This window comes from Engraulis encrasicolus, chromosome 16 (assembly GCF_034702125.1).
Source record: "Engraulis encrasicolus isolate BLACKSEA-1 chromosome 16, IST_EnEncr_1.0, whole genome shotgun sequence".
In the NCBI taxonomy this organism is placed as follows: domain Eukaryota; kingdom Metazoa; phylum Chordata; class Actinopteri; order Clupeiformes; family Engraulidae; genus Engraulis; species Engraulis encrasicolus.
In genome coordinates, this window is record NC_085872.1 from 44,395,694 (window position 1) to 44,414,792 (window position 19,099).

Below are 19,099 nucleotides of genomic sequence, written 5' to 3' on the forward strand. Positions count from 1 at the left end.
TTTTGAGAAAGACCCAGTGCCTTCACGGAGCAGGAGGAATGGTGGAGTAGGAGGGGGTAAAGGAGAGGAGGCGAAGGCTGTGAAGGAGAGGTGGAGGAGAGCATGATGGTGGTGGGGGGGAGGTGAGGTGAGGAAGAGGTGGCTTTGGAGGGGAGGAAGAGGTGGCTTTGGAGGGGAGGAAGAGGTGGCTTTGGAGGGGAGTAGGAGGCTGCAGTCGAAGAGAGGAAGAGGAGGCTATGAAGGAAGAGAGGAGGAGGAGGTGGTGGTGGTAGTGGTGGTAGAGGAAAGAAAAGAGACGACCCGGTGAATGGCTCCTAATCTGGGGGATAATTAGCACTCAGCTCTTTTATTTGAGTTTAATTGCCTGCCCATAAGGGGGGCTGATTGAGACTCTCCGTGGCTGCTGCTGCTGAGCAGGGTTGCCAGATGAGGCTGATGAATTCCAGCCCAAAACATGCTCAAAACCCACCTAGAAGCACAAAATCCCGCCCAATTCTATTGATTTCTATGGCAGAAATTGAGCAGGTTTTTCTGCTAAAAGCCATTTTTACCTGCACACGGCCATCCTAAGCAGCCCAATTGGGCGGGAAACAGCCCAATCTGGCAACACTGCTGCTGAGGGCGTGCAGTACAGGCTTCCCTTCCCCTGTACAAGGCGATCAAGCGGAAACAGCAGGAGGCTGCACGAGAACCACAACAGAAAACGACCACGAAAGCCAGACGAAGAACTTTTTAATTTTTTTTTTTTTTAAAGTATGTTAGTAAGTAAATATAAATTAATATAACCAAAATAAAACAAATAAATGAGTAAATGTGCAGTACAGGCTTCCCTTCCCCTGTACTGTACAAGGCGATCAAGCGGAAACAGCAGGAGGCTGCACGAGAACCACCAAAGAAAACGACCACGAAAGCCAAACAAAAGTTTTTGTTTAATTATTTTCTTTTTAAAAGTATGTTAGTAAGTAAATATAAATTAATATAACCAAAATAAAACAAATAAATGAGTAAGGAAGGCTTCCCTTCCCTTGTACAAGGCGATCAAGCGCAACGGCAGGAGGCTGAACAAGAACCACCAAAGGAAATTACTGCAAAAGCCAAATGAATAACGTTACATTTATATTAATGAACATTTAAATTAATATAACCAAAATAAAACAAATAAATGAGTAAATATGCAGTGCAGGCTTCACTTGTACAAGTCGATCAAGCGGTACAACGACAGGCTGACAAAAACCACCAAAGAAAACGACCACGAAAGTCAAATGAAGAAAGTAAAAAAAATGTAACTAGCAAGTGAATATAAAATGATATAAACAAAATAAAACAAATAAATGAGTAAATGTACAGGCCTCCCTGCCCTTTTACGAGGCAAGCAAGCAGAACAGCGAGAAGCTGAATGAGAACCACCAAAGAAAACGACCACGAAAGTCAAACGAAGAAAGTTTTTAAAAATAATGCTAGTAAGTAAATACAAATTCTCATATCCAAAATAAAACAAATAAATGAATAAATTCAGCAAGAGCCTGTTGGTAGATCAAGGTAAGATTGTTGAATGTTTTCATCATCACTGTCAGTGTGTGTGTGTGTGTGTGTGTGTGTGTGTGTGTGTGTGTTGTCTACGTGTGTGCAGTCTACTTACCCTCATATTTGTTTGTACCATCCCCTGGGGATTTTCAGCCTCTTTGAAGTAAGTCAGTAAGACTAGAGATGGTCTCCCACATGCAGAACAGAGTCTGGGCATCCGCACTACACTCAGTGCTTGAAGTGGAAAAAAAAGAGGTGCATGTGTCTGTGTGTCTGTGTGAACTATGACTCCCTGTGTCCAAAAAAATCATGTATCAGGACAAAGAATGTGGATGGCCTCTTCCATTCATCTGCATGGCCAAGGTGCACTTGGGTAAAGCACCTAAAAGCATTAACTGTGACTATAATCTTGTAGTTGTGACTGTTTATTAACATCCTTGTTGGGCACCTCAGAAGCTCCTGGAGGGCTACCTGGCGCCCGCGGGCACCATGTTGGTGACGCCTGATCTAACCCCACATTAATTGGTACTTAATCCATTTACAGTAAAGCCTAAGGCACCTGCAAAAAATGTCTGCCGAATGCCTAAGCCTTTTTTGGCAAAAGATGCCCCAGGTGCCTATGAAAAATTAAATAGCCTATCTCAGCCTCCTAAGCACATAAAAACGTGAAATAAGTTGCATTTAGAAGCTAGAATAGAATATGTTCATTCAGCTCTAACATACCCACATTTTTAATTTTAAAAAACCCTCAAATCCAAAGAGCCTGAATGCAGCGTCTATGTTGTTCCAGGTGCCTATAGGATAGGTCATAGCAATGTATACACAGCATCCGCCTTAAATAGTAACTCAATGTCACTTTGGATGAAACTGTGCATTAAGTGTCATGTCTGTAACCTGTGTGTAGTGTAATCTGTAACTTTATTGCCTCCAGGTGGGGCAGTTTGCTACCTCACCAGCAGGGGGAGGTGTTGCAGTGCTCAGGCATGGCACTCTAAGTGGGCAAAGAGACAGGGCCCTTTCTCTATATCTCTGAATGTGTTATCCAAGGTGGATAAGCTATAACCCACATGTCCAAAACACACCAAAAACTACTTTAAATAGTTGGTAACAGTGAATGTAAATGTTTATTCTAATGTTCTTCAACTGTATGTGCCTAGCACATAGTATCTAGCACCATTAACCCCTTCCCTGTAGTGCTGTGCACATACCCTCTATGGCACATAATAAGCCTATGGAAGAAATTATTGGAAACATTGTTTCACTTTCTGTTCTGTTCTAACATTATCATTATGATTAATGACATATAAATCAGATATTAATCTGCAAAGTATGTGGTAATATACAACAATAAAACAGCTACATGTCAACAATCTACTTAAAACTGCTTAGACTACATACTTTTAAAGTCATGTTTTGCTTTGCAGGGCACTTAGTATAGGTGTACAAGCCCAAGTGTACATGTAAATGTACAAGCCTGCGTCTTCTCTCCCACTTAGTTGAGTCTAGGGAACAATATCACATTTCTCAGTCCAATCCAACAGCTCATCCCAGGGTAAACGACTGTCCTCAGCACACAGACACACACACACACACAGCTCATCCCAGAACACACACACACACACACACGCACACGCACACGCACACGCACACGCACACACACACAGCTCATCCCAGGTTAAACGACCACTGTCCTCAGCAAAGAACATGGAACAGGGAGAACAAGGAGAGCTGTTCCTGAGATGTTCCACATGTGCACATGGCAGTGATAGTCTTGTGTTCCCATTCCCATTACCACCAGAACTGATTGTAGTGATTGCCATCTGCTCCACTGTGGGAGAGGACCCCCACAACACCCCACCCATCACACACACTTAAGCACACACACACACACACGCATACACACTCACAGATACACATGGTCCCCGCCAACGTGCACACACAGATACACACAGCAACTGCAAACGCCAACGCAGACACACACAGCACATTGACATACAGCACACGCACGCACGCACGCTTACACACACACACTGTCCCCGCCAACGCATGTCATCGACCCCCCCACACACACACTTCCTCCACACACATCTCACACACATCACGTAATGCAACCCCACTGTAATGGCTTTCGCGGACAGCGCCGACGGACGGAAATCCATTTTGGGGTTGATTGTGCAAATGTTTGGGGTCAAATAGAGCTCACCAAATTGCAAACAGGCTCCTCTGTGGTTAAACAACAGAGGTAATATCCTCCATATGGGACAGGCTGAGGAAGGAGGAGGAGGAGAGCAGGTCAGGAGAGGAGAACAGAGTAGGGGGAGAGGAGACGAGAGGAGAGGAGGAGAGGGTAGGGGAGGAGAGAAGAGGAGACGAGGACAGGCTGAGGAAGGAGGAGAGCAGAGCAGGTCAGGAGAGGAGAACAGAGAAGAGGAGGATAGAGTAGGGGAGAGGAGAGAAGAGGAGATTAGGAGAGAGGAGGTCAGAAGAAAAGAACGAAGTAGGGGGAGACGAGAGGAGAGGAGAATAGGGGAGAGGGGAGGAGAGGAGAGGAGAGGAAAGAGTGAACACTGCTGAGAGGAGAGGACAGGGGAGGAGAGGAGAGGAGAGGAGAGGAGAGGAGAGGAGAGGACAGGGGAGGAGAGGAGAGGAGAGGGAGAACACTGCTCGGTCACAGAGACCTAAGGGGATTATGTTCCTTCTTCTCCCACGGTGAAAAGCCTGAAAGAGCAAATGAATGAACAAAACCTGTTGGTGTCTAAAAGAGCTTTTGTGGCCGTGCACTGGAAAGCCCCTGCTGTACATTTCACAGAATGAACAAGTGTGTGCTGTGTGTGTGCATGCTGTGGGCTGTGTGTCTATGTGTGTGCGTGCGTGCATGAAGGGAAGCTGACGGGGGACAAAGTGATGACCTGTCCCGGGCCCAAGGAGTGTGTGTGTGTGTGTATGTACTATGTGTGCAGAACCGGGTCTGCATTACATTGTATAGATTCGTCGGGGGTGCTTTCAAATGATTTTGTCCAGGGCCCGACCAAAGCTGTCAGTGTTCTGGTGCGTGTGTGAGTGTGTGTTTGCACATAGACAAACATTTTTTTTAGTGTGCCATGCCAGGGATATATGCAGTAAAAAAAAAAGCTTTAACCGTTCTCTGTTTTACAGATTATGGTCACACAATAGCTGAAAGAATTTCCACAAAGCCTAAAACCTGTCAGTCACCAGGCATACACTGAGTTACACAATGGTAATGTTTAAGTGCTGACAAAACGAGACACTGCTTTACAATGTGCAGAGGCAGACATGTCCATGCCATGCGTTAGGATAGACAACTGACTAGACTAGTGGTTCTCAACAGGGGGCCCCCAGGGGGCGTTGGGGAGCCCTAGGGGGGCATTGAGAAGGAGATATCTGAGACGGGCGGTGCTTGGCTACCATTAGGGGGCATTAGTCCATTATATTTTTCTGTAACACTTAACTTGACGCCGGTGTCATAAGCATGTCATTACAGTGTCAGAATAGTGTCATGACACCGTCATAGATAAGTCATAAACATTATGCCCATGTCATACACATTTTATGACTGCTGGCCTTAAGTGACATTCAGTTATGTCAAAGGTTGTCTTTGCCATAACCGAATGTCACTTAAAGTGATACTGTCCCATTTTTGGAAATAAGCTTATTTTACACCTCCCCTTGAGTTAAATAATAGGGGTTTACCATTCTCCTATACTTTCAACCATTCTCTGGGTATGGCAGTGCAAATTTTACCTCCAAGCTAGCAGTTAACATTGAGTCCTATGAATAGAATAGAATAGAATAGAATAGAATAGAAAGCCTTTATTGTCATTATACAAAGTATACTGAGATTTTAGCTTCCCTACGAAGTGCACAGTCCTTTATAGATGAACATTGTCCAGTAAGTGTGAGTTCATTGTTGTAACAGCTTTGGGGAAGAAGCTGTTCTTCATCCTATTGGTTCTGGCTGGCAATGCCTTGTAGCGCCTGCCAGAGGGCAACAGTGTGAAGAGATGAAAGCCAGGATGTGTGGGATCTTTAATGATACTCCTGGCTCTACTTAGGCAGCAGGAGTTGTAGATGGTGGGTATGGGAGGCAGGGGGCAGCCTATGATTTTTTTGCGCTGTTTTGGTCACCCTCTGCAGTCTCTTCCTGTCAGCCTCAGTGCAACTTGAGTGCCACACTGACACTGCGTAGGTCAGCAGGCTCTCTATGTTGGAACGGTAAAAGGTCACCAGCAAGCTTGAGTCTAACTGTTCTTTCTTAAGTACTCTGAGGAAGTGCAATCGCTGCTGGGCCTTTTTTACCAGAGCCGAGGTGTTAGTCGACCAGGAGAGATCAGCGGAGATGTGTACACCTAGGAATTTAAATGAGCTCACTTGCTCTACACGTTCACCATTGATGTACAGGGGGGCAGGAGCATCTTTGTTCCGCCGGAAGTCCAGGATGAGCTCCTTCGTCTTGGAGATGTTCAGGGCCAGCTGGTCTCATAGGACTCAATGTAAACTGCTAGCATGGACGTATAATTTGCACTGCTATACCCAGAGAACGGTTGAAAGTACAGGAGAACGGTAAAACCCTATTATTTAACTCAAGGGGAGGTGTAAAATAAGCTTATTTCCAAAAATGGGACAGTATCACTTTAAGGCCAACAGTCATAAAATGTTTATGACATGGAACATAATGTTTAAGACACATGCATAACTGTGTCATGACACTATTATGACACTGTAATGACATGCTTATGACACCGGCGTCAAGTAAAGTGTTACCTATTTTTCAATACTAAGGGGAGCGTTGGCATGCTTAAGATGAGGTCAGAAGGGCAATGGGAGGCTCATGATGAGGTCCAGGGGGCGTTTATTCAAAAAAGGTTGAGAATCACTGGGTTAGACAAACAAGGTTGCAATGCTTTTGTTAGCATTGACCCCTCCAGGTTATATGTAGAGTATTGACCACTCTGCACTGCCACTGCGTCATTGATGGAGCATGTTATTGGATTCAATGCACATTGCACACACACACAGCTCAATAAGGGTAGCAACCAGGCTGTGCTCCTAAACACACACACACACACACACACACACACACACACACACACACACACACACACACACACACACACACACACACACACACACACACACACACACACACACACACACACACAGCTCAATAAGGCTAGCAACCAGGCTGTGCTCCTAAACACACCACACACGCGCAGACACACACAGCTCAATAAGGCTATCAACAGGGCTACGCTTCCACGTATCCCGTCCCCCTGATCCCTGGAAGAGAAAAATAGCTAGATGTCCTGTGGGGGCAGACACACACCCACAGACAGCGAATATCACATCTTAAAATAGTATCCCGTAACCACAATCTTTACCTTAATTTATCAAAAGCACTTAACATTTATTGCAAATATTTATTTTTCCCCTTCTCTTGCTGCGGATTGCGTCAAAAACAAAAGTGAAATGTTGCTGTAAAAGACTTAAAGGGACACTGTGTGAGATTTTTAGTTGTTTATTTCCAGAATTCATGCTGCCCATTCACTAATGTTACCTTTTTCGTGAATACTTACCACCACCATTAATTTCTAAGTATTCATTATGACTGGAAAAATTGCACTATTCATCTGGTCATTATTTATTTATTTCTTCCATTGTGTTTTATCTAAGGGCCACACTGAGTGAGGAGCCGGGCCGCATGTGGCCCCCGGGTCTCCAGTTGCCCATCCCTGATCTACTATGTTTTGGTGGCACTCTTCCTAATGTGTTTGCCTCCGCAGTGGGCTTAGGGGATCTTACTCCCATTCCCATTTGGTCTACCGTATATAATGACTTGTGTGCTTGTCCGGGCATAATCGCCATCCAGATGATGGCGAAATAAATGTATCAAATTATATGAGTAAATGAGAGCAAGAGGGGGGAGAGAGAGATAGAAAAAGAGAAGGAGATAAATAGAGAGAGAGAGAGTAATAGAGTGGGATAAAAGTGTGTGTCAGAGGGGAAAATAGAGAAAATATTATGAGAGAGAGAGCGAGAGAGAGCTCTGAGCAGTAGTGCTTTAGAGCAGAATAGCACAATTAAACTTAGCCGCCCACAGTGTTGCCAGATTTGTCTGATCAAAACCCGTCCAAAAGGTTCTCAAAAACCGCCAAATTGTGCTAAAATCCGCCCAATTTCAACAAGTTGCATTGGCTTCTATGGGCACAAAACTGTTTAAAAATGGCCAATTTTTCCCGCTAATACCCGCAGACAGCCATCCCAAGTAGCCCAATTGGGCGGGCAACCGTCCAATCTGGCAACACTGCCCGCCCATCAGTTCATCAGGGGCAGGCCTATTTATATCAGCGGATGCCTCCAGTGTGGCGGGTAGGGAGTGGTGACCAGGCCGTGAGCACCATGTAATCTGCTCGCTTCTCCTCCTCTCGTCTCACCATCTTCTCCTCTTACAATCTTCTCCTCTCCTCTTCCGCCTCTTTTCATCTACCCTTCTTCTTCTCCTTTCCTATTCCTGTCCTCTCCTCTGCCTCTCTTCTGCCATCCTCTTCTCTCTCAGCCCTCCAGCGCCTCTTCCCTCCCACCCTTCCTCTTCTCTCGTCTTCTCTCACCCCCGACTTCTCTCCACCTGTCCTCTCCTCTCCTCTCCTGTCTCCCACCCTTCTCCTCACCTCCACCTCTTCTCTCCATCTCTTCTCCTCTGTCATCCACTTCTCTCCCACACATCCTCTTTTGTTCTCTTCCACCCCTCCTCTCCTCTGGGCTCACCTCTCCCAGGACTCTTCTCCACCTCTTCTCTTTCACCCCTCCTCTTCTCTTTCTTTCCTCTCCTACCCATCCTCTCTTTTTTTTGAAACCTCGCCACTCTTCTCCTCTTTTTACATCTGCGTGCCTCAGCATCTCGCATCTAACCTTGGAAGACGACATACCTCAATATCTCGCAGCTAACCTTAGAACATTGTTTCCCAACCGTCTCATGTACCCCCTAACTCATGTTTTGCATCATTTTTTCTATTGCAGTGTGACTATGGTTAATGCATTTGTTAAAATTATTTTTTTCCAAGTACCCTCTGCAGTGTGCTCGTGTACCCCTAGTGGTACACGTAGGGTAGAATGCCCTAATGTGGGACATTTTTTGTCACTTCATCTTTGGTGGTTTATTAAAATTTAATGACAACATTTCAATACAAAAAAAATACACCCTTTTAATCGTCTTCATGCTCTAAGCAAATCTAAGCAAAACCTTTAAAAACATGTTAAGTATTTCTAATTAGAATAATTTGGATATTAATGTAAGTTGGTCAAAACCATGGTTATCCCTAAAGTGGGACAATCGGTTTCCTATTGTGGGACAGTGTATATTAAACGGTCTCTAAAACATGTTTGTGTAAAATATTAATTCAAAATGTGATCTGCCACTCTTTAAGACATATCAGCTACACATTTAGATCATGCTTTATGAATTATTTTTACTTTCTTTTATTGGTAAATATGACTGAGACTGTTTGAACCCATTGCACACATTTGGTCACTTCAACATGGCAGCTCTATTTCAGGAAAGAACTTCCGGTTTTTGGACCCAAACGTTGTGTTGATAGCTGTGCTCCAGTAGATTAGGCCAGATAGACTGAAATACACCTTTGATATAGATTCAAATATCCATTGTTTTATGTGGACATGGTAATTGACTTTATAGTAATTGTTTAACTTATTAAATTACTACTTTTACAACTGTCACACATTAGGGAAATCTTGTGTCCCACTTTAGGACACACCTATCCTAAAGTGGGACACTTTAATAATAATATGGTTTAAAAATGAAATATTACATTATTTTATATAGACCACACATAATTTTCTGATGAACATATGCCTACCCAACTTATTTATAAAAAAAAATGGCAATGTTGTTTTGATTGGAATTGATTTATACCCTGAAGACAAATTTGGCCAAATGCTATGTAATTCGCCATTTGACGGACTTCGCCCAGGGTCCTTCTTCTTAATTGTAACCCCTCCCTGGAGTATTACTATACATTTACTAAATCATGATATTATGATAACAGGATGATAGGGCTTTTATTTGGTTATAGTTTTGTAAACATTTACCAACTAAGGGCAAAGCTACACCCCTTAAACCTGTCCCACATTAGGCATCGCCCCACTTTAGGGCATTCTACCCTACCCCTCGTTGGGAAACACTGCCTTAGAAGACAACATACCTCAACATCTCGCAGCTAACCATAACGCAGCCAGAAGAAGGCCTGGGACATTAATGCGTTCATTTCGGTTAATTAATCACATGATTCAATTAATTAATTAACATGATTTAAAAAATGTATCTCAGTATAATATAGCTACATACAGCTCCAGGCCTTTTTATTAGAATACCATGAAAAAGTTGATTTATTTCCATAATTCCATCAATAATGTTAAACTGTCATGGATTGTAGATTCATGGCCCAGTTTTTTAACTATTCCAATCATTAATTTTTTTCTTTTTATATACGTTTTATATACTTCCAGCTCAAAAAACCCATGAATTGGGGAATTCGCATTATTAGAATATTGTTATAAAATCACATTTTTCTTCATCAAAATTCGGGTCACATTAAATCAGTTGAAATTTGGTACTTTCTACATAACATGCAATGGTCAATACTTGGTTAGGACATTCTCTGTCTTCATAATGGCCATGATGCGTTTAACATTGAAGTCAACGGCAAAAACAGTGCATGGGAGTTATGGAAGCCCAGATATCCTTGATGCTTTGCTGTCAGCTTTTCTTGTTTGTTGACCTGGTGCCCCACACTTCACTCTTCAATATACCCTGTAGATTTCCATGCCACGTTTTGGTGTTAACTCACCAGTTTAATTCTAACTCAACAGAAATAAAACCCCATTCATTTTCAATGAATGAAAAGAACAAGCCCCAAAAAAACACAACCCGTGACTGTACAAAATTTAAAGCGACAGCAGGGGGGCCGCTAGGGGGGGAAAAGTGGTACAGATTCTAAGGGCCCAAGCACTGATAGGAGCCCTTAAGGGGGCCCAAGCACTGAGAGGGGCCCTTAAGGGGGCCCAAAATTTGAATCTTTCATGGGGCCCAACATTTCTGGCAGCGCCCCTGAGCGACAGTACGGGGTGTTGAGAGTTAAGATAGGAGGGTTTACAGACGTCATAACAGCATAGTACGAGTTTGCCAGGAAGGGAGTCACATTTCTTCTACGGTCAGTACCGGAGGCATTAAAGTGAATATTTAACAGCAATCCTTAATTATCTTGCGCAATTAATGCTGACTGACAGCTGCAGTTAATTTAGACACAAACTGAACACTGACAACTGGACATCATCTTTTGACTGTGTACACAGAGTTTCCGGATTTTAGGCAGTCACAGTTTTTATCCATCATAGCGTTGCACGCACTGACTATGCGCACCGGAGCAACTTTTCCATCCACTCGTGTCCTCAGGCCACGCCCTGTACTACACCGTGGGTGGTGGTGTGATAGAACTGGGTATGTCCGCGAGCATGCGCTTAAATGTCCTTTCCTGTTTCCCATGTCAACACAATCATACGGATTTAACACAACTATGTGTTTATATATATATGTAACCGGGGGTCTTAAAGGGTCCTGGCAAAGTGTGTGTTTTTAACGACTACGCCACTGGTGGCCTTTCACCACCAGATATACTTGCATACCAATGGTTCTTAGACCAGGTTTAGCTCAAGAGGGTTTCCCGCACACAGGTAAGTGAGTGAAATAGGCAGAGACGGAGGGTTCCAGTTGCATCAAGAAGGTCCATATTTATTTAAACATAAAAAAAAACATAAAGACATACATCTGCTGCTCATAGAGACACTGGGTAAGGCACACACGGGGTTAAATTACAGGGCCTGCCACCCCGTTAACAATACTTCTCACAATACTGGCCAGGCCTGAGCAGTTTCAGGGGTTTCTTGTGACTATATGCTTTACTCACACAAAGCACCGACACTGCAAACAGGAGATCACTACAAACACTAAAGGTGCTCATTTACCACTTCAAATCTAGGACATGCGCCCTGTGAAACTGCCCAGGCTATAGAAAGATCAAATAGGCTAAGTGAGACCTAGGATACAAGTAGGCCTAGTCAATTTAGATACAGGTGGCAGCAGTCAGTATACCCAGGCCACAGGGTGGTGGAGCTATGCAGCAGCAGCAGCAAACATAATGAAAAACAACAAAACAAAACTACCCAAAATAACAAACCAAAAAGGGCAATAACTGGTTCGCACATAAAATCTCAGGTAAGGCAAAGCAGCAGTGACATTACCCTGTTGGAACAAAATCCCAATTAGCTGCGTGTTCACATGTTTTTTTTATCAATGTTCACACAATGTTAAAATCACTATACAACTGTTTACACATTCAAGATATACATTGTGATTTACCTTCGTGTTGATTCAGGCTAGCACAAACCACAACATCTGGCATCTCCAGCCATCAGTTACTGCCTACTCGCACTAGAAAACACAGTTGAACAATTAGTAGGGCACTAGCCAGAAACCAGTCAGACAGTTGAAACATATACCGGTACTGGCTGCCTTAATATACAACACAGGTTGAAATAAAAACAAGAGTTTAGTTACCATGCACGTTTAAAAACTCAATGGCACTGTTCTCGGGTCCTCTAGGCCAAACCTTCCGTAGCCTACATGGAAGCGTTTGGGTACGCTGCGGAGGCTACCCTGTTTTAAAACAACTTCTGTGAGATTTGGCTACAGAAATAGTTACACCAACCAGTGTACCGATATAAACATAAAACATGACACATACCTCCCGTTCAATGCAGCGAGGACCGAGGCAGCGGACAACCCTACACTTATGCACACTCTCGGTGGCCTCAAGACTAAACACCAACCCTCCGATAGTTCCCATCTATCCGGAGGCGATTTAGGTAGCTGCAGAAGTGACGCACTTCCATTTAATGCAGCGAGGACCGGAGCAGCAAAGTGATGAGACAGGGCTTGTCAGAGCCATCTAATATCAGAGTTACGCCACTCCCATAGACCTCTATGGACCAATCTTTCCACAGCAATGGCGGCTCTCATGGAGCCTCACGGAGCGTTAACATGGAAATCCCCATTGACTTTAGTTCTATTAGAAGTTACTTAGTTCCAAGAGGTGGCCGTAGAACACAGAAAATGTGGTAAAGGCAATGTAATTTGTTTGTACTTAATCTTTGTTTGGTATGTGATGGTTCTGTGTTAGTTTCCAACGAACAGAAGTTTACTGTTAAGAAACATTTTAATCTACTCGAATCACATCACCAACCGACTTCCTGGTCCCTGGTTTGCGCAACTCTGTTATTAGATGGCTCTGGGGCTTGTGCCTGACCTGCCGGTCAGAGCACTTTTATGAATGAACTGCCAATTAGTGGAAAGCAACAAACCTGCTACCTAGGGGGTGTGTCAACCAGAGGGGCAACTACGGTGGCCACGAGCAGCCAACAGGCTGCCGGTTACATATATATATATATAAAAATAGTGTGGACTGATGAGGAGGTCCAGCTGCTCCTCAATTCAACCTTGTCTTTTACGACGAACAAGATAAGTCAAGGACTCGATTGGGAGTCGTGCCAGACGAAATATGCTGACATTAGGACAATGTTCATCGAACAGTACCAGAGACCGAAAGAAGAAATTCCAACCTTAGTGCGAGCAGAGAAATACCTGACATCGACATTGAGGGAAATGCTGCCAAGTGGTCTGAACATGGACAACGACAGCTCTGTTTCTGAAAAGGTGTACCTGGGCAGCTTGAATGTCGACAAGATGTGCTACACACGCTTACACCACAGCCAAATGTCCTTTTTCACCCAAGACTTGGCTGTCCTCGTCTTTGGATAGGAGGCACTGGCCCAGTCAAGTGCAACTGGCCTCGGCCGGGACAAGGAAGCACTGGACACAGCCATCTTGAATTCCGTAATTGAAGCCGTTATCCAGGAATTCCCTGGAACAACCTATTCCGGCAGTCATTCAGCGGAAGTGCAGAAATGATTATTATTGTGTTATGCGTCAAGTCACAAGGCATGTAATTTAACCCTTGTAAAGTGTTTGTGATTTGTTCTGTTACTGTTGCCCATGCATCTGAGGAATCCCAGTATCCAACAAAACATGAAGTCGTACCCATGGCTTAACGCTTTGTTGTTGAGTACTACTCTGATTAAGGACCAATCACCTGACAGTGTGGGTATGTACATGCTACAGTTGTCATCCTGGAAAATTCACCGCCTAGAAAACGACTGAGAGGCAGTCCAGATCAACCATTACCAGGTATTTTATATTGACCATGGATGCTATATGGATAAAATAGTGATTATATAGTAGACCCATATTTTATCCATGTCTGTTATTTGTGAGGACCATGGCTAGCTATGGATGTACTCCAAATATCAAGCACATCCAGAGGGCAAACTTTCAGGCTGCAGTGTACCTCAGAAGATTTGAAAGATTCCGAAATTCTCTGGTATGAAGTATGTTATTTATACTGACAGGGAGCTGGAGCCGGCAAGACGTCTATATTTTGAAAAATAAAGACTTGACTTTATCTAAGGAGCTTTTCTGCCGTCTTGCCGCTATACAATGACGAAGATGGTTGCTGTTGACTGTGCATCTGAAGAGTCCCTGTATCGAACAAAACATGATGTCGTCCCCATGGCTAAACGCTTAGTTGAACTGAGATGATTAAGGACCAGTCACCTGACATGGGGTATGTATACTTAAAAAATATATATATCTTGTGGTATACTTTTCAGGCTGAAGCTTTCAAGTGAATATCTAACTGCATTCTGCATATCTACAGGAGGATGTGTTGCAGAAGCTGATGAAGAGGTTGTCAAACGTTAAGGGTCCGGTCAAGAAAAAAAGTAATGCTGTGAGAAAACAACCCAGCGATGGAAATGCTGATGACAGCATTAGTTCTGCCCAGACTGACTGCGATTCGAGTGCGTCAACAGTCATCCGTGAGAATTCACCGCCCGGACCAAGAGCAAGCACCCCAAAACGGCAGAGGCCCAGTTTAGATCAACCAGGTAAGCTAATTGAGACGGTCTAATGTGCATCAATGGAAACACTGATGACGACATTAGCTCTGCTCCGAGTGATTGTGATTTCAATGCTTCAGTGGTCATCCCAGAATATTCACCGCCCAGAAAACGACTGAGGGTCAGTCAAGATCAAACATTACCAGGTATTTTATATTGACCATGGATGATATTTAGATAAAATAGCTAATATACAGTGGGCCGGTTACATACCTCCATTCAGACATACCGCCATTCCGACATTGAAACATTTTTCCAGCTTGCAGGAACTATTTTCAGACCCTACCTGTAAGTGCATTTGGACCGTGACTAAATTAGACACTAAATTATACACTAATCCTGTAATTGCGCTGTCACTCTCTCCACTTCCGCTCACTCTCTCCACTTCCGCTCATGTAGCAACATTGTTGCAAATGTCAATTGAGTTAGAACATTGTTCACGCGCCTTTACGTACTTGCAACTATCAAAACTATTACAACTATGCAAACTAAACTATTCATTGCATCTTAAAAACTCTAATTATGACAAACTACGGGGAGTTGTAGTCCTGCCTTGTTCTGTCCTGTTGTAGTCTGTCATCCTTCTTTTATTCCTCCGCCATCGTCTGCCATTTTGACAGACTGCACCTATGACCACCTCACCTCACTTCACCTGAGCTGCCTTGTTCGCTCTCTCCCTCATCCCGGTTGCCAGATGTGACTGACCATTTCCAGCCGAAATTGTGCCCAAAACCCGCCTAGAAACACTAAATCCCGCCCAATTTGAACTAAATTCTATCGATTTCTATGGCCAAAAATGTGCAGAAAAACCCACTCAAATGCCCCCTTTTGCCCATTTTTACCCGCAGACAGACAACCTCCCTTAGCAGCCCTATAGGGCGGGAAACCACCCAATCTGGCAACACTGCCTTTGACAAATCTCCCGGCTGGTACGCCACTTGCCCTTTCAATTCTTGCTCGCTCACTTGCATCACTCCCTTGTCTCCCTGTCATTTTTTACATCTCGTTCTCCCCTCTTCCTTTACACTTTTCCTCTTTTTTTAAAAAAAAACCTCACAGCCTTTCTTCTTTCCTTCTCTCCCTTTCTGTTCTTTTCCCCCCATCTTTTCTCCGTGTCATTTGTCTGTGAGGAGGATAATCCCCATTCTTTCCGCCGGCTGTAGTGGAGGCTCCCGTTATGAAAATGAGGAGGGTGGTGGGGTCGGTCGTCTGCGCGGCCTGGCTCATAACTCCTGACTCGTGTGTGTGTGTGTGTGTGTGTGTGTGTGTGTGTGTGTGTGTGTGTGTGACTCCGGGCTCGCTTGTAATGGGGATGCGGGATGACAATTTGAATTTGGGGATTAATGTATCATCTGGAGAGGCTCCACAGCCATTGACCTTTTCCGGCTGACGGATGGCTCCATTTTGCCTGCGAGGTCTGCGACGGGTGCAGGCAAGGGTTGCCAGATGAGGCTGATAATTTTCAGCCCAAAAAATGCTCAAAACCGGCCTGGAAGCACTAAATCCCGCTCAATTGTATTGATTTCTATGGCAAAAAAAATTGGGCTGTTTTTCTTCTTCTGCTAGACACAATTTTTACCCGCAGATTGCCATCCTAAGCATTCGACCAGGAATCTCGACCAACCGAAGTTCGTGTTTAGAAAAATGTGAACATTCCATTGGCTGACGCCAGCTGGCGCCGAGCTCATTGCATATTTTTAAATGAAGTTCAACTTTTGACGCCCTCGCCTCTAGAAATGCTTTTGCCTGCTCTCCCATACAAAGTCAATTGCTTCCGAATCTTTCGACGCGTTCAACGCTGGGGTCTGTATTAAAAGTTTGAGTATTAATAGCACAAACTGAATTTTCTACAGCACTATCCGGCACAAACATAGCACATATGAGGGGGGACGGAGGGAAGCTTCACGCAGCTCTTGAATAAACTTTCAAAGCGGACCTACAAGTGTTGTGTAAGGCATGGCTCACCAACCTCTATTTTTCTTTGCTTTTGTTACTGTCTGTCTTCAAATCACTCTGCGACGTCTACATTGCTGTATGTGATCAGAACCAATATGCACGGAATATATATATATATATATATATATATATATATATATATATATATATATATATTTAACGTCTTGCTTTTACTGAAATTGAAAAGTCAATACCTGAATGACGCCGACAGCACACTGATCCAGTGTGTGTAAGTTGTATGCCTAATGTGTGGCTATGTGCAGCGACTGAAGCGTGCGGGGTACAAGAGACGTTTCACTCAGCATGAATGACTATTTACATTTTATTTAGCCTGTGCTAACATAATAAATGTCACTCGGCTGGGTGCGAGGCGCTCGGAGAACGCAATGCAATGCAATTTCAATTTGAACTGGATGCCCTTTCATTGACTGTAATGATATCTGGCCGCCTTATGTGCCGTCTTCCTTTGCTTGCCCGCTTTACTTCTCGGTAATCACTCTCTTTCTGTGTGTGTGTGTGTGTGTGTGTAGGGCCGCTGATAGCTTTTGATGGGCCTGGGACAAAGTCATCTGAAAGGGCCGCCTATCCAACACATACAATGTAATGGGGACCCAATTCTGGGCCCCCTATCTCCCTAGGCCCGGGACAACATACCCCTTTGACCGCCCCCCCAACCCCCCCTTCCCCCAACCCCCCCCCCCCCCCCCCCCCCCCCCCCCCCCCCCCCCCCCCCCCTGTCGGCGGCCCTGTGTGTGTGTGTGAGTAAGTGTGATAATAGTATGTCTGGCTCTCTGTCACACTTTTTCTTCTCCTCTCTATCTACTTTCTCTTGCTCTCATTTTCTCTCAGCAACTCACTTTGATATTCTGTTATGCTGATACACACACAGCCTCAGTTCTGTTTCTTTCCCCTTATTATCTCTCTGGCCCTCATTCATCTCTCTCTCACTCACTCTCACTCTCTCTCTCACACACACACACACACACACACACACAAAGACTCTCTCTCACCCACACACATGCACTCCCTCTCATACACAGTCTCTCCCTCCATCTCACACATAGGCCTACACACATGGTCTCTCTCTCTCACACATACACACGCATAGTCTCTCTCTCTCACACACAGACTCATTATTTTTTCTCTCCCTTCAAAACAGTATTTCCTGAAGGTGAGCTGTTAATTGAGTTGCTTTAACAGGTGGGGATACACAGCCAGCAGACTCATTATTTAAATGGGTGAGAATGGTGTGAGTGTGTGTGCATTTCAAACACATGATGGCATTAGTATGTGTCTATTCATTACTAAACATTCTACTCTGTATATATAACCCTCTGTTTTTAAATTTAATATACAACACACACAGTCACATACTGTACTGCAGGTCACAGTTCGACAATAGCAGAAAAAAGCCAGCACACACACACACACACACACACACACACACACACACACACACACACACACACACACACACACACACACACACACACACACAGAGGTTTTATTCCGTCCCCCTCCTCCACTCCACACCTCGGCTGCCTGGGTTGCCTTGTGCCTCCACGGTAATGCCTTTTTTGCCACTGCTTTTCAATGAGAAATCTGTTTGCTTTCCGAGCGAAGACAAAGACTGATTTAAGCGCCTGAGCCTCTATGGCGCATCAATAAAAATGCAAATGATAAGTGGATCATATTTCAGTGCTGACAATACTTTCAGGTCTCTCACACACTCACACACACACACACACACACACACACACACACACACACACACACACACACACACACACACAACTTTCAGGGCTTCTCAGGGGGCACAATTGCATAGCACAGCTCACACACTCATATACATAAACACAAACATACACACTGACAGGTCCACATGCACATAGGGTCTCTCTCTTTCTCTCACACAAACATACACGCACACACCACACACACAAATACACATACTACACACACACTCTTGCTACTTTGGTAGATGGGTTTTTTTTGGTGTAAGCGTTGCTTTTCTTTTCCCTTGGCTAAAATCTGCTTGTTTCCTCACAGATCGAGGAAACCTCGATCGTTGGAAAGAAAGCCCACACGAAGCAGAGTGATGTTCACACGGGTGACTGTAAATTAACCTTTTTCACCACCAGCCAAAATGGCTAGACGTAAACCCTAGTAGACAAACACACTCTCACTAATGGGTCGAAGTGACATTTTTCACCATCAGTAAACCAGGGGTGTCAAACTCATTTCAGTTCACATACAGCTTATTTGATCTCAACTGCGCTGGACAAGTACTGTAAGTAACGTACCTGCGAGATATTGTGAATTTCTACTTCATATTGGAATCAGGGGCATTGGCTGTAAATAGCGACCAAAAAGACATCTGAAATCTCAGACAACTGCAGAAAATATGAAGTCTGGGGCCGTATTGAACCATCTGGCGCGCCGCATGTGGCCCACGGGCCTTATGTTTGACACCCCTGATGTAGACCTTATGGCCCGTACACACACATCGCTGCTA